Consider the following 24,194-nt stretch of genomic DNA (forward strand, 5'->3'; position numbering starts at 1 on the left):
CACTGAACTCAGAAATGACAGGAGAGGCTGGGTTAAAACTGGCTGCCAGAAAAACAAACGCTGCAGAACGAGAAAAAAAAAAGGAACTCACTTCCATTCTGTCTCATTTCTGATGTCAGGAACGCCGGGATTGTGCTCTGACAGCCAGGGAAACAAAAGGCCAAAAGTGTCCCCAACACCACGCTCGGGGTGGGAGCAACTGCTTAACTTTGGCTTTGTGAGCAAAAGTCACATATGTCTTGAATATATTAAAACAGCCAGGATTTCGCTTCAGGATATTTTACATTGGACGCCAAGTCCAGGAGACCCAACACAGCACTGGAATTGTTTATTGTGTGAAATTGAATTTCAATGCTTTCATGCTCTCAGCAGCCAGTAATTCACTGAGCAAAACTCATTGTTGTCAGCACAAACCATGTTTATCCTTACTGCAAGTGAACCTACACTCTAAATAATAGCTGTAAATTAGCAGATTTCCATATTTTGTGATTAATGTTTTTATTTTTTCCCTGTTTATTCATGCTTTTGAATTGCACTATGGGTCATTAATCATTCTTCCAACAACAGTTAACCTTGAAAAGTTCTAGAAGGTAAATTTATTAACACTTTAGGTAGTTTAAAATTATATATTTTCTGTTTTAGTGTTGTATATTACGGTACAAACACCTTTTAATAAACCCCAAGTGCATTTTCTATTATTTTACAGACTTATTTCTCTATATATTATTTCTATTATATATGTCTTACATATAAATAAATCATTTCAAACTACTAAAATGTCAACAAAAGTCACTTTTTTTTTTAACTGTAGTTGAATTTTCAACATTTAAAAGTTGACAAAGCAGAGATCAAGCTCCTATATTGTAATTTACAACTGTAAATAAACAAACCAAATGTGAATCACTGTTATTTAACAGATATTTTACGATGAATATTTAATTTACCCTAATTCTTTTTGCCTTGCATAGATTTGTTTGTGCTTTTTTTTTTAGGATGAGGGCATGTCACGCAATCTGTCCATGTTGTCATCCGTCTGATTTGACTAATTTACTTCAACTCTATGCCAAATTGAAATACAGTAGAGCTGGATTGGTTGTGCAACCCCCTGACATTACAACATATGGAAAGCTGTTATCAAGTGAGAACTACCACAATCGATTATTTTGTGTGCATTTAAATGCTTTATACATGATTTAGTTATTCAGGTAAAGTTGGTTTTATAATCACACATTTGTTCAGGACAGGCTCCCTAATTTGTTTAACATGGTACTTTGAATATTCCGTCTGAAATGAAACGCAGGTATGACTTTAAAACAACATCATGGTTCATACACTTTTTACAACTAAAATTCAATGACTTTTCCAGCACTTTTAAGTAAATTTTCATGACCTAATGTTTCATGTAATGTCTACGTAAATGTAGTATAAATAACAAGAAAAACAATGCATGTTCAAAGTTTTTACAGCAAATCATAAAACATGCAACAATCTATTTAGTTTAAATTAATATATATATATATATATATATATATATATATATATATATATATATATATATATATATACATACATACATATATATATATATATATATATATATATATATATATATATATATATATATATATATATATATATATATATATATATATAAGTACAATTTATTTAGATACTGCTCACAGAGCAATAATAATGTGAAAGCAGGAGTTTGGCCATGAATAGAAAATAAATTAAGACAACTAACCCATATTTAAGTATACAGAAATTTGTTAAGCTCATTTCCATGACTTTTCCAAAACTTTGTGGGGTTTTCAGATTTTTCAAAACTTTTCCAGGAGTGTATTTATTTGACTGTGAACATTGGTGTACTAATATTGTCAGTCAATGAATATCAGAGTTCACCATTTAAAATACATTTCTGAAATTATATTATTATGAAGAACATCCAGATGTGTGAATATAAAACCAAACGTACTTCAATGTTTATCAATCTAAAACATTTTACGAAATATAATGAAAAATTTTGAATCCACTTACAGTGACGTTACATATGCTGAGAGCATCCATTGAGTTGTAGTGTAGCAGGTACGAGGATCATATTCAAATTTCTTCATCACCATCCTGCAAATATTTTACACTTCTATAACGACTGATACTTAAAACATTTGCTTCTATAGAAACAATTACACTTGCTAAAACATAAGCATTCGATAACCATTAAAATGACATTCAAATGTACAAGAAATAAAATATTTCTTATGTTGAAACCAAGTTTTAATACTCCATTGAGTAAAACTAACTTTTTGTGGCACTTACCTGAAATGACGTTGCTTGGTTGAATAAGTGGACGTTTCTGGGTCTTTTTGAGTCAATGAATCGCGCATTCACTTGTAAAGAGAGGATTTAATAATGATTATAAACAAAAAAGTCGACGCCATCTCCTCACACGTGTGGAATGAATCAATGAACAGATTCAAAAGATTCGAATCGCTGAACTGATTCAGAATCACTCAATTATCTTGTTTGGTATCCGATAGTCATGGAGCTCAAGAGCGGCCTCTGGTTGACTGTAAGATTGAAGAAGCCATTCGAGACGCTTGATAAATTGATAAAGCTTCTGACAATTTGATAAGAATGGGCATTAATATTGCTGTACCACAAGCAAAACGGACATTTTGGGATTTAAAACCCAGTGGAACACGTGACATGATGCAAACAATAGGTAGGCATATCAAGTTGTATTATAAAATCGGCTGATATCGCAGATTGATTTTAAAACGTCATACCGAATTCAAGTATTTTACATTATTTAAAAAAATGACTTGCTTTGCCTTGACGGGACTTTCTTTTTGGTGACATCTCAAAGAAAACGCGGTCATTTGGTAAGCTTTAACCAGCTGATTATTAAAAGCGATCCAGTAGGTGTTCGGTTCCGGGTTTTTGGAGTCGATTCTCGATTCATAATTTTGGAGTCGACTTTGGAATCGACTCTATTTGCATTCACTTAAAATGGAGCAAGGATTAAATCCGTATGTTTCTGGTGGATACAATCCTAGTATATTTTAGCTCATTGACTAATTTCCATTTTTTTATTCTAAAATATGAAATAATACGGAATAAAATCATGTGCAACTGCTTTTTAATTCTGGTTGAAATGACAGCATGCTGTAAAAATGTATGTAATCTATGAAAAAGAAAATTGAAGAAGAAAAAACATGGTTATTGTACACAGCATCCACAAATTAAACAGGGATTTGTTACATAAACTATATATAGTATACGTAACCATGATGTTTGTAGTAAAACAGTGGTCGTACAAATGATACTCATTACACACACACACACACACACAACCACTTTAGTACACATTTGCTATAAAACTATAGCCTACTATAAATCTTTGCAAGCGATGCAAGTAGAAGAATAACCATTTCAGAGACATTTTGATAAAGTATAAAAAATAATTTTGGATTGATTGAATCATGTCTTAAAACACAACCAGTTACTGCCTTGCAGGCACAGCATGTAAACATGACATAATATTGACGTTGAACTCCTGTGTACCCCAACGTCATGGGGACATTTGATTTTGTTTGGAAATGAAAATTGGGTTGACATCAGAACCCAATGCCAGGCTGACATCAATGTCCAATCTATCAATTCAATTCAATTCAATTCAGCTTTATTTGTATAGCGCTTTTACAATGTAGATTGTGTCAAAGCAGCTTCACATAAATGGTCATAGTAACTGGAACAGTGTGGTTCAGGTTTTAGTGTTTAAGTTCAGTTCAGTTCAGTTTATCTCAGTTCAGTGTGATTTAATCATTACTGAGAGTTCAAACACTGAAGAGCAAATTCATCGATGCGTAGCTCTACCAATCCTGAACCATGCGAGGCAGTGGCGACAGCGGAGAGGGAAAAAAAAACTTCACCTGATGGGAGTGAAGAAAAAAAAACCTTGAGGGAACCAGACTCAGTTGGGCACGACCATTTTAATTTCTCCGCTGGCCAAAAGTCTTGTGCAGAGCTTCATTCGCCGTGGTTTAGGCTGGAAGATGGCCTCAGCGAAGACTCGTCTGTCCCTGGAGCATCGCTGGAATCAGACTCAGACGCTGTGTTTTGGTCAGCCTAAAATCAACCAAATATCAACGTAGTTTGACATTGTGATTGGACGTCAAAATAACGTTGTCCTTAGACGCTGACTAGACATTGAATTTTGGTCATCTAACGTCATGACCTAAATCTAACCTAATATAACGTCTTATGATGTTGTGTGCCTGCTGGGTACATTCATTAAAATAAGTAGATGGGTTATGTTTCATTTTGGATTGTCTTTACAAAATACACTGAGTTATGATATCAGTGTGACTTATTTCCCCCTAAACTTTACTCATACTGTATCTATTTGCTTTACACAATTATTTTTTGGCTTTTCCTTCTTACTCTCCATCCAGTGTGTCAAGATTGATTAGCTTGCACTTTTTGCTCTCCTCTCTGTTTATGTGTGATAAAGTCGCACCCTGAGCATTTGACCCCAGATCTGGACGTGTTGACACCTCTGTTCTATTCATGAGGTTCAATTAGATTCAAGCGCACCACAGGCCTGGCAAACAAGGGGCCGGCCGGAGGAGACGGGCCCCATATCAAACATGCTCCTCAGGCTGGAGAGTGGGTAAATGTCAGAGGGGAAAGTGTTCTCGGATAACCTGCATGCACATTCGCTGGTCTAATTAACCCAGAACTGGAGAACGAGGGGGTTGAGGGAAGGATATGACAAAAGAGCTGTGATGACTTACATCAGCGCTACATCTGCTACTCTACACATTTGCCTTCTAGGGACGCTAGTAATGTCAAATTCAAATAGCAAAAAAAAAAAACAAAGGGTTGTGTGAGAGAGAGAGATTTGAATCTAATAATCTAAAATACATTTTCATTACATTGCAGATGAATTTCCAATAGTAAAGTGACTGTGTGTTCTTTAATAAACAATGATTAAATGGGTAGTTCACCCCCAAAAGTGAAAATTAATAGTGATGCACGATTTATCGGCGGCCATATTAATATCGGCTGATCAATGCTATTTTTAATAATTTCATTATCGGTCCGATATGAATTGATAAGATGATAGATTGCGTAATTGTACAGAACCAGCCTGATCTTATGAGGAAACGTAAGTATTTTACGTTTTGTTAGTTTAGTGGCTAATTTGTACGAATTCGTTCAGTTCAGTCATTCAGTTCAGTCATTCGTTTAGTTCAGTCATTCGAAAATGTTTGATTTTAAAAAGGAGGCATGGCACCCAACCCCACCCCTAACCCCCACTGTCATTGGGGGATAAGCAAATCGTACTAAATTGTACGAATTCATACAAATTACCCACTAAACCAAAATTTTATAAATTGCTGTGAGATTGAATTGATAGAACTGTCCGCATCTCGCATGCGTTGGCGGAACTTGTTCAGACTTGTCCAGTGCACTATAATGGAGCTTTCCTGACATTGTTTATTCCTTCAAAGTCCGTCCTTTCTTTGCGTCTTATTGCTGTGCGCTAATAATTCATCAGGTAACCATGTTCCTTATCATTGTAGATATGTTTGATAGAGTGTCATTTTGTATTGTGGTTTAAATCGCCTCAGAATAAACATTAAATGTGTAAACATAATAGCTGCAATGCACACATGCTAAACAACTTGTTGGGTTGTTTGTAATCTAATTTGATTAATTATTTTATTTACTTGTTTAATTAAAACCCATTTTGTTATTTAACCTATTATTTTTGTGCAACGGGCAAATCTAAAAACAGTTGAAAAAAATTGGCATGCTGATTCGTGAATCAGTTCAAACTTTTATGAAGTTTTTAAAATAAAATTAGTTGTATGCTGTATAAGACATTTTGCAATGCTTATGTTTATCGGCTAATATATCAGTTATCAGCCTCCTAATCTTGTGTGTTATTGGTTATCAATATTGACTTAAAAAGCCATATTGGTGCATCCCTAAAAATTATGTCAGAATTTACTCACCCTCCACTTGTTCAAAACTGATTCGACTTACTTTCATCTGTTGAACACTAAATAAGCTGTTTTGAAAAAAGATTGTTGATCATTTACCATAGTATCCCATCAGTACTATGGTACCCATCGACTACCACAGTGGTATAAGTGGTATAGTTGTATAAATTAATTATTGACTTCTACTGTCTTCATTTGTTTCAGAAACACATTTTTTACAATTTAAAACAGTATCTTTGAATATCTTTAGATACTGTTGTCCTAAAAAAAGCATAAATAAAAAATCATACACATACCTTAGGAATGGTACTGCAGAAAACTTTACAAACTGCGAAATACATTGAAAACGGTTATCGTCCCATGCCTACTGTCAAGTGACAGTTTACATTTTAAACGTCTGATTTATTTACAGCATTTAATTGAATCTTTTGATTTCAGATGGCTTTTTTAGTTATTTTTTGTAGATCAGCAATCAACCAAAGGAACAAAAGGCTACGTTATATTCGATATGACCATCCCTTTCTAATGCATTTGCCCCAGCCACCATTATTCATTTTATGATTCACCAATCAGACGATTCCTAAGCCACTATAAATACCCTAAGTTCCATATAACAGCCATCTTCGTTTTGAAGAATCCTTCTCCTTTCCTAGCAGGGTGGTACGGTGGCCCAGTGGTTAGCACTGTTGCCTCACAGCAAGGACGTCACTGGTTCTAGTCCTTATCAAGCCAGCCGACGATTCTGTGCGGAGTTTACACGTTCTCCCCATGCTCACGTGGGTTTCCCCCGGGTTCCCCGGTTTCCTCCCACCATCAAAAAACGTGCAACTTAAGTTTAGTGACTATTCCAAATCAGCACCATATACTTGCTCCTTGTAAGTAGTTTTGTCTTAAGAGCAATCATCTGTTCATTAGCTTCTACAGCAGGGGAGTTCTCGAGATCTACCTGAGCTCAAACTCTCCTCTCACCTTGCAAACGGGAGAGAGCCCCAGCCTCGAGGATCTCATGAGCTCAGGGCTCTCTCCCAGGACAGCATTCATAATCAATCATCAGCTAAGAGTGAACTCTTGAAAGGCTTCAGCTGGAACTTTGCGGCAATTTTTCAGTCCACTTTCTCTATATTTCCAGTTAGAAGCTGAATAAAGCGTCCAGAGCGACTCTATCACTCACAGATTGATAAACATCCAGTAGTTTCTTAAACGGTCACTGTATGCATTTCTCTCTGCCGCTGTGGGATTTGACGGGGCAGCACTGACACTCCGTCTTTCATTCTCTCTTTCCATCATAGCTGTGAACTCCACCTCTCGCGTGCGTGTCGACTTTTTCATGATATTAGATTCATGATAGTTGTCAGGACTATTCTGAGTGCAGCTTTTTTTTCCCTTCGTAATATATATAAGGTTATGTGACATCACCACTCTTGATATATTCGATTTTCTTTTGATCGTTTCGGGTGGAGGGTGTCAGTTTTTTAGCCGTCCGCCGCTTGACACACTTTGTGCAGGGGGCAGAAGGCTCGGCACTCGCTCTCCTTTTTGCTCTTGTCCATTGGAAAAGGGAGGGGGGGGCAAATTAAACTGTCAAAAATGGAATTGTTCTGTCATCAGCATACCTTCAGCCTCACTTGTGTTGCAGCATCAAAAACATGTTTCTAATTCTGCATCTTCTGCACTTGAAATTTCACAGGGAGGCGAGTGCTGAATGTGTGACGGGCTGTTCACTGGAAAAAAAGAGCCGGACAGGAAGATCTGTGAATGACAGCCGGGATTAGTTAGAGAGGAGAAAAGGACTTGCAGCCACAGGTCACGACCCTTCGCATCAGGTTAACCCACCAATACTTCTCAAGAGCGTTCCTGTGGGAAAAATCAGGTTTAGTTAATCATTTAAGGATTGTTAACTCTTGAGGGAGGGTTTAAAAAATGCTGGTTGAAGCAGGCCCGCATAGATAGCTGATATATGGTTTAATATATGCAAATGATGTATATGTCATATTTTGATTTCACATCGATCAAATATGTCATACATGCAACTTTTGTTTCAAAAAATAGCAAAAGTGTCTCTTTTTTAAACAATTATAAGTACAGATATGTGCATAATATACAGTATATACAGTTGAAGTCAGAATTATTAGCCCCCCTGAATTATTAGACCACTTATTTATTTTTTCTTCAATTTCAGTTTAGCGGAGAGAAATTGTTTTCAGCAAATTTCTAATCATAATAGTTTTAAGAACTTATTTCTAATAACTGATTTATTTTATCTTTACCATTATGACAGTAAATCATATTTTACTAGATATTTTTCAAGAAATTTCTATAAAGCTTAAAGTGACATTTAAAGACTTAACTGGGTTAATTAGGGTAACCAGGCAGGTTAGGGTAATTAGGCAAGTTATTGTATAACAGTGGTTTGTTTTGTAGATTATCGAGAAAAAATATAGCTTAAAGGGGCTAATAATTTTGTCCCTAAAATGGTGTTTAAAAAACTAATTCCGGTGGTTGAATAAAAAAAATCACATATATGTTATATATGTAAAATTCAGATATGAATTTTTTATGTCATATGCTGTATGTAATTAGCATATCTTGATGGATTTCTGTATAATATATATATATATATATATATATATATATATATATATATATATATATATATATATATATATATATATATTATACAGAAATCCACAAATATATATATATAATAATATATATATAGGCCCTTGTTAATGTCTCTGGGGCCCCCCTAAATGTATGGGCTCACTCGTCGCGCTTTATTAAATTCCATAACATTCTTACCAGTCCTTACCACTTATTTGTGTCTAATACCCCAGTTTGTCACGAAGGCATGAATGAAATGTTCATGAGGTAAATTGAAACTGCCAAACTGCAGTTAAAGTCAGGCATCCTGCTGATTTGATTCAGAAGGGCACTTTTTTTCAGACGGCTCACCAGTCAGGTTTACATCCGCGCTACAATATCAAGGTGAAAGTCAACATAGCTTGCGTAGGATAGACCCAGCTTCCAACCCAACTTTTAGAATAGATTAATTCTTAGAAATATATATATATATATATATATATATATATATATATATATATATATATATATATATATATATATATATATATATATTTCTAAGAATAAAGGGACTAAGCTGAAAAGAAAATGAATGAATATTCAAGGCTTGACATTAACCTGCCAACCCGCCCATTGAGCAAGCTCATATACACAACACACAAAAAGTGAAATGAATGAGGAGGCATGTGGACATAACACAAAATCTAAACCAAGTAATTTTGCCTGTCAAAGTCAAATTTATGCATGAAAAATGTTTTTCCACCAACAAAATTGTGGCTTGTGAAAGTGGCCAGTAATGCTGTAAATCAACGGTGGCTGGTGATCAAAAAGGTTAACATCAAGCCCTGTATATATACTATAAATCATTTTAAATGGTCTTTGTGTACTTAAAAATTATTAGCATTTTAGCGCTTTATGTATAAAATAATGGGGATAATAAACCATATAAATCTGATAACAAATAGCATCCATAAATATGCAGAAAGGGTAAGTTTTATGTTTAAAACATAAAAAAATGCCACGTTGTCAAAAATTAAAACTATATAAAAATCTGTTTCAGGGAAATTTAGGTTATTTCTATAAATAGTAGTTTTTCTATATTTCTTTTGATATGTAATGACTGAATGACATTTCAGTAAATCATGCAAAAAATGTGCATCTATTTTTACCCCAAAACTAATCAGGATGTACAAAAATAAGAATGTATTTTTTTAATGAGTATTTGGTGATAAAATATGCTTAATTAATGTGCCAGAAAATATCCGTATGCCCTTTTCATGAGATTCACCCGATCATTACTCTCATAAGACACAAGATCCAACCTCAAACACAACAAAGCGCAGTCTAATAAAGACACGTCCATCCATTCCTCAACAGCCGCTGACCTGGACAAGGGAATGTGTCCTCTCAGGACCTCCCGTCCCTGTGCTAACAGACAGCGTTAATGACACCAGATTTGTGGAGCACATAAAAAAAAGACATTGTGAATAGAGAAGGAAGCCTTGCCCATGTCAGCAGCACAATTGCCTTACAAATCCCACCGTGAAGACCTCCGTATTACTCTCTCCATACGGCCCACCCCAACAGCTCACACCTTGATTACTCTTAAGGGAAGGTAATCTCCAACAAACACAAATAACAGCAGTTGAACCCAAAGCTAAGACCCACGTGCACTTACACACCGGGTTGATGGGAAATGACTGTAATTCCCCCTTGAGTTTTGGGTGCACTGGCAGTTCCCCCTCCTTTACTAAAGCTGCTCTCCAAATCCATGTTTAGTGGCTGCTGCAGATAAGCACTAAGCACAGGCTGCCGCTATAATTGACGCGTATCCCTCTTTAGTTGAAGGATATCGGAGAAAGGCATTATCCGGCTCTATTAGTGTTTTGTTTTAGTGGAAACTGTTATCCTGCTTCAGCGCAGTAAACACGCAACGCAGCACCCTGGGAAAGGAAAACTTTTAAATGTGTTTGCTTGTTTATTTAATGCTTGATTTGCTCGCTTCGCTCTATGGTTAACATTTATTTGTGTGCTTGTTCAAATGTTGGGAGTTGAAATTGTTTTATACACATCGATCGGCCAGATGTCGCCGAACCCATGCTGTCGGTGGCCTACATAGGCAGCTGCCTTCTAAGACGGCATGCTAACTTAAAAGTGACTGATTTGGAATGCCCTACATAGGCAGCATTGCACACGTGTAAATGTAGATATTGTGAAACGTGTATTTTGAAAATTGAAAATTGTGAAATAGGTTGATATGTTTTCCTTGAACACTGTTGAAAGAGTATTTTAAAGGTTAAATGTTGTACAAAATGATTAACTTTACGTGATTATTTAATAATAGTAAACACTGAGCATTTTATAGTGCCATTTGTAGCTCACATTTTACTCATTCATTCATTTTCCTTCGGCTAAGTCCATATGAACGGTCAATTATTCCAGCAAATGTTTTTCACAGCAGATGCCCTTCCAGCAGCAACTCCGTACTGGAAAACACCCATACACATTCCGTCACACCAAACACACTCATACACTACAGACAGTTTAGTTTATTCAATTCACCTACAGTGCATGTCTTTGGACTGTGAGGGAAACCGGAGCACAGAGGAAACCCAAGCCTGTTCTCCATGTGTTGGTGTGGGTTTCTTCTGGGTGCTCTGATTTCCCCCACAAGTCCAAAGACATGTGCTGTAGGTGAATTGGGAAAGCTGAATTGTCTGTGAATGAGTGTGTATGGGTTTCCCAGTGATGGTTGCAGCTGGAAAGGCATCCGCTGCATAAAACATAAGATGGCGGTTCATTGCGCTGCGGCGACCCTTGATTAATAAAGGGACTAAGCTGAAAAAAAAAATGAATGAATGGATAAAATATATTTTTAAATTTTTTAAGCTGAATTTGAAAAAAAGCTGAAATTCAGTTAAGAATATATAAATAAAAAGTGTAAACATAAATAAGAATATGATAAAAAGGCAGCTTTGAATAAAATATATATTATACAAATATATATATTTTTTAACACATTTCTAAACATAACTCTTTTCTAATAGCTGATTTATTTTATCTTGGCCATGATGACAGTAAAACAGTAAATAATATATATATATATATATATATATATATATATATATATATATATATATATATATATATATATATATATATATATATATATATATATATATATWTATATATATATATATATATATATATATATATATATATATATATATATATATATATATATATATATATATATATATATATTTATATATATTTATATATATATATTTATATATATGTATATACATATACCGCAAGTTTTTATAGTAATAGTGAGAAAGACAAAAATATAGATAGTTTAGTAAAAAATTATTTTACTCTTAATATATTAAAAAAAAATTACTAGAAATCTTATTTTCCTGTTACGTATAACAATGTATAACATGCCTGCTAATAAAATCTTAAGTATAATTTGACAAAACTGTGAAAATCTTGTGACAAGTACCTTAATGTGCCTTAACTGCACTTGAAACAAGATTTTCCTATAATTATATATATTTAAAACAATTTTTTTTACTAGAAATTTCCTGATCTGGATAAAAATATCTGTAAACATATTTTAAGTATAATTCTCAAAAAGTGAGAGAATCCAGCATTGCAAAGCAAAAAAATGTAGGGTTCCACACAATTACTTCATGTCCCAACGCAGATGTGTTAAGTTAATGTAATTGTATGTACACATTTAAGTGGATTAAACATAAAACATTTCATTTTCATTTTGTCCCCCCCCCCCAAAAAAAAATAAAAAATATAAAAACTCAAGAATTGTATTGGTTCAGCTCATTTCAAATAAGTAATTTGAACAAGCAGCAAAATATTTTTGAGTATGTCTAATACCCTTAATGTGCCTTAGTTGTGCTTGAAACAAGATTTTACTATACATATTATTTTTAAATATTTTTTTTTTGTTACTAGAAATATTATTTTGCTAATCTTTGAATAATTTCTGCTAAAATTGTGTATAATTTGACAAAATATGTGAAAATAATGTGTCTACCCTTAAAATACTTTGCTTGTTGGCTTGTTTTAGTATCTAGTTAATCAGTGTCATCACAGTCATGTGAAGAAAAAAAAATCCAGTCCAGTCCAGCATGGATTCTGAATTAAAATGCTTCTTGACAGTCAGAAAAATGGTGTTTCTTTAAGGCCTCTGCATTGCATCATGGGTCAGGCCCACACACTGCAGGCAATATCGTTCATGAGAGCGGTTGCATTTCAGGCTTCCCTCTGGATGATTGTGCGGTCCTGTAAAATCCGTGCAGGTCTCAAGCGGCCGCAACAAAAAAAAAAAAAAAGAGAGAAAAAGAGAGAGAGAAGAGAACGATGGCGGTTTATTCGTCGTACGGGTAAATGAAATCTCCAGCACGCATAGGTGAGCTCCCGCAAGACTGCGCTTGAAATTCATAGACACTGTGCATATGAGAAGTCTGAAACAGAGAGGAGAGTCGGGTCGCCCGAGTCAAGAGTGTTTGGAGCCGTGGAGAGCGCTTTATTAAAGATGAATGGAAGACAAATAAAATGAATGTCAGCACACATGTTCAATTACAGCCGTTTGCCGTGGTGCATTGGAGTCTAATGGCACTAATCGACATGTAAATGTAAAGTACACCAAACGGCACAGCCTCCTGTGACCATACGCCTATGTTTAAGCTACATTAAAGTCATTAAACACAGCTTTCTCTCGCATAGCGGCATGCAAGTTGTGACATTTGTTTGAACTCACCAGAATAGAAAGACTCGAGGAGGGGAGAATAAATAAAAGTGACATTTTCACCTGCCTCGCAATATACTGAAGTTTTAATGAATCAGGAGGGTTTAGAGGTTCTGCCAACGGGCAGACTTTGGAAGCTCACATTAATATTGTGTGATGTCATATCCTGTCTGTTGTGTCAACAGGAGATTTTTCTTCTTTTTTTTCAGAGATTAACTTGTAGGGTGTTGCCGTTTATTTTATATAGGAATAAAAAAGTGACAAATGAAGAATTCAGATGCAAAACTCCTATAAATTCTATAATCTTTTCTTGTAAATGAGCATTTTTTTATCAGGCTCCTCTAATTAGGTTTAGAAGTATCAGTTTATATGTAATGATCAGGTTATTAGCTGGTAAATAAAATCCTTTTTTTTTTTTTTTTTTTTAAATGTCACTTTAGACAATTCTTTGTTTTTTTTAACAAGGTAAATTTTCCTTTGCGTCAAAACCAGCTAAATCCACGTCTGCTTTTTTTGCAAAACCCTTTAAATCCAAACCCTTTAAAACCCAACAAGTTAAGGTAACTCAAGCAATTTAAGGAAACCAAAAGAAAAACAAAAACATTTAAGTTCAAAAACTAATCTGAGTTTGAGTACTGTGACATTAATCCATTTGAGAAAATGAGGCAATTCGAGCACAGTAAGACCCGATAAATAAACAGAACTTAAACCAACTAAGTACTGTAAAACCCAATAAGTTAAGGCAACTCAAGTTGTTTGAGCAAACCAATTGCTACAAACCATTTGAGTTGAAAAAACTAATCTATATGAGTACTGTGAACTTACTCCATTTAAGTTGAAGTAATGAGGTATTTAATTAACTCATTACCTTCAACACTGACTTCAAACTCTTTTCAAAGGAGTTGAATGAACTTTTAGTCAATTTTGAGTTAACTACACAATTTTTTTTTTGATAAAATGGACTGTTGTGTTTATAAGTAAATAAGTAAATAATTAATTATTACAATTAAGTTAGAACTATTCAACTGTATTAAGTTTGTGCAATTCAATTTACTAAATGTAACACATTTATATTTACAGTGCAGACTGAGAGAAATTTGTGAGATACACACTATATCATTTTTCTCTCAGGTGGAAAAGAAAATCTCCTTCCTTTTCTGTCTGTTATTTTTTCTTTTGCCTTGTCTCTCCTTTACAAGGTATCTTAAGTATGTTGTTCACAGGCATGACATATTCTGGAAAATTAAGTGCCATGGAGCTCTCTGGATCTGTGGTGCTCTGGGACATGTAAACCCCATTTTTTCCCCCTCCAAATTCACAATCCTGCCTGCTGACCTGCACGTTCCCTCAGCGTCCCCTTAACATGACAAGCGTCTTACTGTGAGCTTTGGTAAATCATGCAAACAAGAGCGGAGAGGGACGCCGGCCTCCCCTCTGCCTTACTCTGCGTTACCAAAATTGATTTACAAACCGCAAAGGTCCCAAAAATGAAGCTGCGGTATACGTCAGAGAAAACATGAGGAAGCTGTCTCATGAATGAATCTTCACGACCAAACTAATGAGAATTTAGTCCACAGTAAGCCTGTCTAAATCAAAGAAATGATTATGGTGTAATGTAAAGGCTATACAACATATGTGACAAGCTATGTTATGGGGCAACATTTTTAGATGCATGAACCGTTGTCCTAGGAATTATGCGGTCATGATGGGAATTGGAAATTCATAGCATCACACAGACAGGAGGACAATGTGCAATGTTATCACAATAATATCATGTTTAGAGGGGACTTGGTGGTGGAGTGGGTAGTGCTGTCACCTCACAGCAAGAAGGTCGCTGGTTCAAGCCTCGGCTGGGTTAGTTGGCTTTCTGTATGGAGTTTGCATGTTGGCGTCAACCCAGTGTTGGCGTGGGTTTCCTCCAGGTGCTTCGTTTTCCCCTCTACAGTCCAAAGACATGTGCTGTCTGTGAATTTGGTAAGCCAAATTTGGACATAGTGTATGTGTTTATGTCCTTCTGGTTGGGGGTTGAGCGTTGGGCTAAAAAAACCCACCTCATAAAAACTAGATAAAACACCAATGTGGTGCGGCTAAATATTAACTTCGGTATAATTGGCCCTGGGAGTAAGTAAGTAAACATTATGTTCAATGATTTGTTCATGCCGTATACCTATGCACTGTCTTGCCAAATAGATTTCCATTGTAAGTAGCGATACACCACTTTTTCTCACCAAGATTTATTCATTAATTTTCTTTTCGGCTTAGTCCCTTTATTAATCTAGGGTGGCCACAGCGGAATGAATCAACAACTTATCCAACATATGTTTTGCGCAGAGGATGCTCTTCCAGCCACAACCCATCACTGGCAAACATCCATACATGCAAACTCCAAAATCAAAAGTGCTTTTTTCTTTTCTGGCTTAACACTGAGACTAAAATTAGGTTTGAGAATTTGGGTAATTGAATTAGCAATTTGTGTTTTTAATTCAATTACAAGGTTTTCACACATCAACAATAAAATAATTTAATATATGACAGTAAAGCCTCCTTTATTTGCATGGTTTTTAACTCTTTTTTTTAAATCTTCTGTAAAAACGCGAGCAATTAAATTTTCTATCAATTTATTACAAGAACATTTGATGTTAGTACAGTTGATATGGTTTCAAAATAAAATGCAATCATTTCTACCAGGTTTTCCTGCAATTAATGGGAATAATATAATATTTGCAAAGGCTCAAAAACTAATGTGATCTGGATGTTGGGCGTCCACGATGGGTGTACAGCATTCTCCAGCCCTCGGCACCTAGACTGCAGCACTGCACAACTGAGCCTGGATTCTCTCAAGGTTTTTTCCTTCACTTTCGTCAATTGGTGAAGTTTGTTTCTTGCCACCGGCATGCTTGATTTAGGACTTATGGAGCTGCGCATCGATAGATTTGCTCTCCAGTGTTTGGACTTTCAACAGTGAAAATTAAACTACACTGAACTGAACAAAACTAAACTTCAACTCTGAAAACTGGACTGACAGTTTCAGTTTAAATTTGCTTGAACTTCTGTTAAGCTGCTTTGACACAATCTACATTGTAAGAAAGCTATAAAATTAAACATGAATTGAATTGAAATGAAATGAACTGTGAGGTTTGTGATCCACTGATCCACTTGTAATTAAATTATTATAACAGAGTAATTTTAATTAGCTAGAAATATGCTGCAGTGATGTATATCATATTGTCAAAAAGTTACACAGTGTCTGTGGAGTTGTGAAAACAATCACTGCAAGAATACACAGTCTAGGGTACATATTTCTCAGTTCTCAAAAATGTATCCCTGGGCACATATTTCTATGTATATTTCAATTATTGGCCACCAGTTTGCACAATGACAAGGGATTCTGAATTCTGCATGTAATGCCTTTAAATAATACGGTTTAAGTGGATGGTTTTGGTCTGCCAAAACTCTCTTGGCCTAAAACATGCAAGTACTTTATTGCGTCATGCAGGCTTAACATGCTTTGAAATGGCTACTTTCCTTTTTGTTATAAGGCCAGATTCAGTCATTCATTCATTCATTTTCCTTCAGCTTAGTCCCTTATTTATCCGGGGTCACCACAGCGGAATGAACCACCAAATATTCCAGCATATATTTTATGCAGTGGATGCCCTCCCAGCTTCAACCCAGCACTGGGAAACACACATGCACACGCATCCATACACTACGTCCAATTTTATTCATTCATTAATTTTCTTTTCACCTTAGTCCCTTTATTAATCTGGGGTCGCCACAGCGGAATGAACCGCCAACTTATCCAGCAAGTTTTTTACGCAGCGGATGCCCTTCCAGCTGCAACCCATCTCTGGGAAACATCCACACACACATTCACACACACACACTCATACACTACGGACAATTTAGCTTACCCAATTCACCTGTACCACATGTCTTTGGACTGTGGGGGAAACCGGAGCACTCGGAGGAAACCCACGCGAAGGCAGGGAGAACATGCAAACTCCACACAGAAACGCCAACTGACCCAGTCAAGACTCAAACCAGCAACCTTCGTTGCTGTGAGGTGACAGTGCGAACCACTGAGCCACCATTTTTTCTATAAGGCCAGATATATAAAGAGCAGAAAGTTGGAAAGAAGAAACTCGACTTCACAACAAAGCCAGTCCCAGCTCTATGAATCCAACAAAGGCTCACATCATTGATATGCTTGAACATCTTTTACATTGGTAAAACACATTTGATACGCAGCGCTCCTATTTAAGTCACATTTTAGGGCGCCTTTTGTGCGTTTCTTCCTTACAAGCCTGCCAGAGGGCCTCTCTCCACCAACAAAAGCAGTTAAAATCAGTGATTGCTTTCAGAAACTTTAATTACGACTGGAAAATGGCATTCTTCCATATAATAGATTCCGATTGTTTCAGTATTATCTACCGTGCAAATAAAATCTACTGTATTCCACAATATTCCCAGGATTAATCACTCTGCAAATTCTAATATGCTCTTGAAATGGCGAATAAAAAGCTGGCGCTGTTGTTGATGTGATGGAAGCTGCGCGTTTTCTCTCTCTCTCTCTCACGCGCACACACTTTGAGCTATTATTATGCATATCCAGGTAGAAAGTTAATTAACCCAAAGCTTAAGCTAATTATGATAGCAGAATGCTATCAACCAAACACTTTCAGTCAGACAGCTGTCCAGAATTTCATTTGCTAATCATTTGTCTTTTGGCGGAGCATATGGTAGGTTTTCATGCTATCAGAGGCACAACAAGCAGCTGAGAATCATTAACTAAAAACAATGTGCATAAAATCAGGGGTAGCTTTAGCCAGACAAAAAGCCGAATCCTTAGCCTCTAAAAAAAATAATCATTGTTTGTCAGCCCTCGCCACTTAGAAATTTAAGCTGATAGCACAGTGTATGTGTGACTGGAATCCTGATACGCCAATGAATTGTTTATATTTATATGCAAATGAGGGGGCATGTTTATTGTTTATGCGTGCTATGTTAATAAGACACGGGCCTATGCTGGAATATTTAAGCACGGTTGTACCAAAACACGTTTCTCTATTAATCAATTAAACGCATATTTTTTTTGTTTTGTTTTTGTTCACACGACGTTTTCATATTTGATGGTTGTAAGGTCATGTTTGTTTTAAAAGAAACACTTGAAAGTCTAATTAGTTTTTCACATGTGTTACAGGAGATGACACAGATGGACCGAATTAATTTGGTTCCCTTCATTTCCCGGAGACGGGAAAGCACAAACAGACGCACGCGGGGAACAACACGACATCGCATCGGCTGTCCTTCTGCAACCGTACGCCTGCGATTCTTCTGTCCTGAGGATAAATGATGCAAGGTCATGTTTGCCTTTAATCTTGTCAGCTTATGCGTGATGACATCTTAAATATTGCTACTGTGGCATGTGCACTGATAAAGACTGCAGATCAAGTCGGAATACAGTCAGAATTATTAGGCCCCCTGTATATTTTTTCCACAATTTTTGTTTATTAATGTTTTAATAATGTTTTTTATTAATGTAATTAATGTTTTAACACATTTATAAACATAATAGTTTTCTAATAATTCATTAATTGATCTTTGCCATTATGACAGTACACAACATTTAACTAGATGTTTTATAAGATGGTAGTATTCAGCTTAAAGTTAAATTTAAAAGCTTAATTAGGGTAATTAGACATGTCATTGTATAACGATGGTTTGTTTTGTAGACTATCGAAAAAAATATTGCATAAAATTGGCCTTGTAAAATTGGCCTTAAAATGGTTTTAAAAAATAAAAACTTTTAGCCAAAGTAAAACAAATAAGACTTTCTCCAGAAGAAAAAATATTATCAGACATACTGTGAAAAATCACTCTTAAATATAATTTGGGAAATATTTAAAAACTAAACATTCACAGGAGGGCTAATAATTCTGACTTTAGCCTTAAAGCAATTTGCAACAGCGGGACTGTCTCAGAATCCAAAGACCCTCACTGATTCCCTTGCGATTTTAGGTGGAATCAGGAAGTTGCAAACTTATCCATATAGCAAAACTGAGGATGTAGTTTGTTTTACATCACCTTTTGCTGCATGTCCATCCTAATAGACCCGAGGTCAAAGCTGTGCATATAAGGCATACTGTATTTGGAGTAAGACCTGCTAAACAGTTTTTAAAAAACTACTCTTCTAGTATGTACAGTACAAATACAGAAATTTTGCTCACAAATAGGCACAACGTTGCAATATTACAACATTTCCCTAAAACTTACCAAATCTATCTATCTATCTATCTATCTATCTATCTATCTATCTATCTATCTATCTATCTATCTATCTATCTATCTATCTATCTATCTATCTATCTATCTATCTATCTATCTATCTATCTATCTATCTATCTATCCATCCATCCATCCATCCATCCATCCATCCATCCATCCATCCATCCATCCATCCATCCATCCATCCATCCATCCATCCATCCATCCATCCATCCATCCATCCATCCATCCATCCATCCATCCATCCATCCATCCATCCATCCATCCATCCATCCATCCATCCATCCATCCATCCATCCATCCATCCATCCATCCATCCATCCATCCATCCATCCATCATTTTACTTATTGGTCTATCCATCCATCCATCCATCCATCCATCCATCCATCCATCCATCCATCCATCCATCCATCATTTTACTTATTGGTCTATCCATCCATCCATCCATCCATCCATCCATCCATCCATCCATCCATCCATCCATCCATATATATATATATATATATATCCCAACCCTCTTCACTTCACAACGCCCCACTATTCACTTTCATCCTTCATCCGTGCCACCCTTCCGCCATCCAACGCCTAACCCACAATATATAAATGGGTCTAACAGGGTTAAACTCCTCCAATTTCATAAAAACGATATCTTGATTTTAAAGTATATAAGTACTAAACTTTTTTTTTTAAGTTTCAACCTAAAAAATGGCTAAAACTTAAAAGGATCACTTATTATATTCTGTATTTTTTAAAGTACTGGTCAAAATATGTGTATTGTTTTATAAGTGCATTATTATATTTATACAAATATGTGTTTTTCACTCACATTTTAAAAGTACATAATATTTTGTAAACGAACAAGTTTTGTGGCAATCAAAAAACTCAATGTCCTATAATTTAACCTGTTTTATTCAATTTGCCTTAATGCAAAAAATGAACCTCCAGTGACAAAAATGTAAAGTATTACTTTTTATTACAGTAGCAGTTTTACTTTAAAATGCTGCTATTCAGTCTGATTATCTTGTGTGACATCTTTAGGCATGGTGAAAACACATGCAGAATCTGTGGTTCACCTCAGATCTTGAATATAAAATACTAGCAATAACAATAATTCAATTAACATTTACAGCAATTAACTACATTTGAGTGAATGTATTTTTTTTTCTTTGGGGATAATGCATATTTTGATTATTATTAAATTACATTCTTTAATTTCAATCAATTCTACAATACAATAAGCTAGAATTGGAGGAAAAATTATAAATTTAGCTGTAAGAAAATACAGTATATTTTTTAGGTTGGTCCAAAGATTTGTTTTAAGGTACTGTAAACAAGATATATTCAAAATATAACTCTTTGCTGTACCAAAGGAAAAACAATAATTAGTTGTCTATGTAGTAAACAGTTTTCCAGTAATGGGTTGCAGCTGCGCATCCGCTGCGTTAAACATATTCTGGATAAGTTGGTGGTTCATTCCGCTGTGGCGACCCCAGATTAATAAAGGGACTAAGCTGTAAAGAAAATAGATGAATGAATGAATGAATGAATGAATGCAGTAAATAATATTTTTAATTTGTATGAATGCAATTACCTTTTTTTTGCCCACAATAACATATTTTTGATTTAGATAAAATTAAACTTTAAAGTTTGAACCAAATTTAAATTATACTTTGAGAAAAAATATATTATAATACTATATATAAATATATTTTAATACTCTATATAAATATAATATAATGCTATATATAATATATAAATCTTTAACAAACTACAGTGCCATCATTACGCACATTGAGTTAAACCCTGGACTCCAAAAGTCTTTACTTTCGAGAATAATTAAAAAAAATCCTCCTACAGAGAAGAAATAAAGTAATACAAAGTATATTGTTTACTAATGATGATGACACAAACTTAATGTCACTTAAAATCAGCTAGGACATTATTTTTTTTGACAAAACCAAAGTTTTCTTTTGTTTCTTTTTCAGTGTAGGAAGGTTGCTAGATATTACTCTCTCATTGCTAGACCAAGGTTTGAACGTCTTTTATTGACTGTGGAACGTAATCTGAGCAACATGTAAAATAACCAATCACACTTATATCTATTTCATTGCACCGCAGCTTTGTTTTCAGTCACACAAGAATCACGTCTTGTAGAAATCTTGCAAAATCCAACCAATCAGATGATGACTCTGAAACCCCCAAAGTGTTTCCTATTTTGTGTATCAGAATTTCATCCCACAGTACATGTGCATGATGTCTGAAGCTGAGACTAGCCTGACAGCAGTAGACAGAGAGGAGAGAAAGACAAAAAAGAAATACATAACAGGACATGTATGTGTTTGTGCATGTGATAAAATGTATACATTCTCAATTTAACCCCTGTGAGCTCTACCATACCCTAAAAAATCCCATTCAAACAGGAAAACACGCTGGAAATGAGAGCTGTTAGCTGGGAGTGAGTGTGAGTGATTGATATCAGGATCTCTCCACAACACTCCCGAAATCAAACCACTCCAGCGCATGTGACACGGAGCTCTAAAAACATCTCCGCCTCGGACCTCACCAGCTAAATTGCCTCTGCCGGCGCCTTCGCTCGCCAGCATTGGATGACAGATAAATTGATCGAAATATTGGGAAATAATATCCTGCCCAAACTCGTTGAACCTTGATTTCCAGTCTTCTGAATTTTTCATACGGGAAACAAAATGAAAAACGGTTCTGATGTGTTTTTTTTCCTTCCTCCCCTTTCCTACACAATTATGTAGCGCTCATTTGCAATAAGGTCGGCCCATACATCAAACACTGTGTGTGCTGTAAACAGAATGTGACGCGCTTTTTTGTGTGTGTGTGTGTGTGGTTTTTTTTAATGGTCCCAAATCATTGCAAGCACAAGAAGTAAGATGGGGAGTCTATTGGGCTGAAAAGTAATGTTGCCGGGCTTCAATAAATCTATAAATCTGACACTGCCCTTCAGGGCCTCATTAGACGCAGAAATCTTTATTGCAGTTAGTGTTGCTGGTATCAGTTAAAAGAAATCATCTTTTGAAGCTTGTCAGGGAGATTGAATTAGAAGCATATGTCAGATGAAGAAGGCGGAATAATGTGAAGATCCTCTTTACGCTGATGAAGAATCGGACACTTGCAAGTTTCCACGCTGCTTGTGAAATCTGGCCCTGATTTAAATGGGTAGAATTAATTGCACTTTTTAAAGATGTATATTTGTAGTGAATCTGGTGGTAATGTAGCACAATTAATTCCTTTATTTGAGCTTGGCTAATTGTGTCTGAAATCGCTGCCAATCACTTTTTTTTTTTTGATAATGATGCTGGGCGTTTTGTCAGTTGAGCTGGTTATCAACCAGCAAAACACAATCGCTTAGTATACAAGCTACTTTATATTTGTTCTGTGAATGATCAGGGGCCTCTTGTACAAAGACGTGCATTGAATTAATACTAAAACATTTACAGCTTTGTCCGTTCGCTGTAAAAAATTCAGATGTATGAAACACTGTGTACATGGATTCCCAAGCATATTCTCTTTGTATATTCAAATTAGGCTTGGGCAGTAATAAGGTAATATGGTATACCGCGGGATCTAAAAATTGCAGCGGTGTCAGTTTCAATACCGTTATACCGTCATAAAAAACAATGCACTTATATAGGAGACAAGTATTAAATATTAAATATTACTTATTTATTGCCTACCAATGTGTATACGTGATTGTCATCACGGGACAGTGTGGAAGAGAGAGAGTGAGAGAGAGAGAGAGAGGGTGGGGTGGCGAGTCGCGCACCAGGTGACCTGCAGTTAGGCAGTATTTTCGGTTTCGACCGAACGAGAAGGGAGACATGGTAAATACGAACTAGAGGTCTGCAATCCCGCTGCTGTACTGCGGTAGCGACCAGATTTCTTGCGGTGCGGGAATGTATTTCCATATAAAGCGCGGGAGCGGTCGGTAACTCTGGTGTAATTTGAAAGGGAGCAGGCGCCCGGTCTAACAATATCGCTCCCGAGCGAGCAAGCACGCGCGCATTCGTGTGGATGCTGCTTGTTTGTTTGTGTGTGTGAATAAGAAAGAGAGAGAGAGAGAGAGAGAGAGAGAGCGTAGTGCTGTGCGTCTCTCTGAATGGTTTAGGCACAAGGCAACAGTTTGGTGATGCTGTCTGAGCCTAATGTCATCTTTTTTTGTTATGCACGGTAATACCGGATACCGGGGTAAAATAGGAAGAAGGTTTGACGGTATCATAATTTGGATACCGCCCAAGCCTAATTCAAATTAGCGTGAAACTGAGCGCACAAAAAAATAAATGGTTGGATGTAAAGGTGCAGGTTAAGAGGAGAACAGCAGCGCATCGTCAAAGTGTGGACCGAACAGGCGGGGGAACAGGGGATACTGAACTAACAACCTTTGAGGAGAGAGATGTCTCAATTTTGGGTGACTCTTTACTGTCTGGGGTAGTATCCGTGTCTGTGGGAGACACAGATGTATTAGAGGAACACTTTGTCAGGGTGGTATAGCAGCACACCTCCGCTCTTAACCAGA

At 35.9% G+C, this 24,194-nt stretch overlaps 1 long non-coding RNA gene across 1 annotated transcript; it reads left to right on the forward strand.

Annotated features, from left to right (window-relative positions):
* Nucleotides 1-2,444: 2,444 nt before the first annotated feature.
* LOC141376869 (uncharacterized) lies at nt 2,445-19,642 on the forward strand. The gene is made up of 3 exons (XR_012388168.1): nt 2,445-2,722; nt 7,699-7,834; nt 18,566-19,642. It is a non-coding gene; the product is annotated as an uncharacterized lncRNA (long non-coding RNA).
* Nucleotides 19,643-24,194: the final 4,552 nt, after the last annotated feature.

The sequence above is a fragment of the Danio rerio genome, chromosome 12, assembly GCF_049306965.1.
Source record: "Danio rerio strain Tuebingen ecotype United States chromosome 12, GRCz12tu, whole genome shotgun sequence".
Taxonomy (NCBI): domain Eukaryota; kingdom Metazoa; phylum Chordata; class Actinopteri; order Cypriniformes; family Danionidae; genus Danio; species Danio rerio.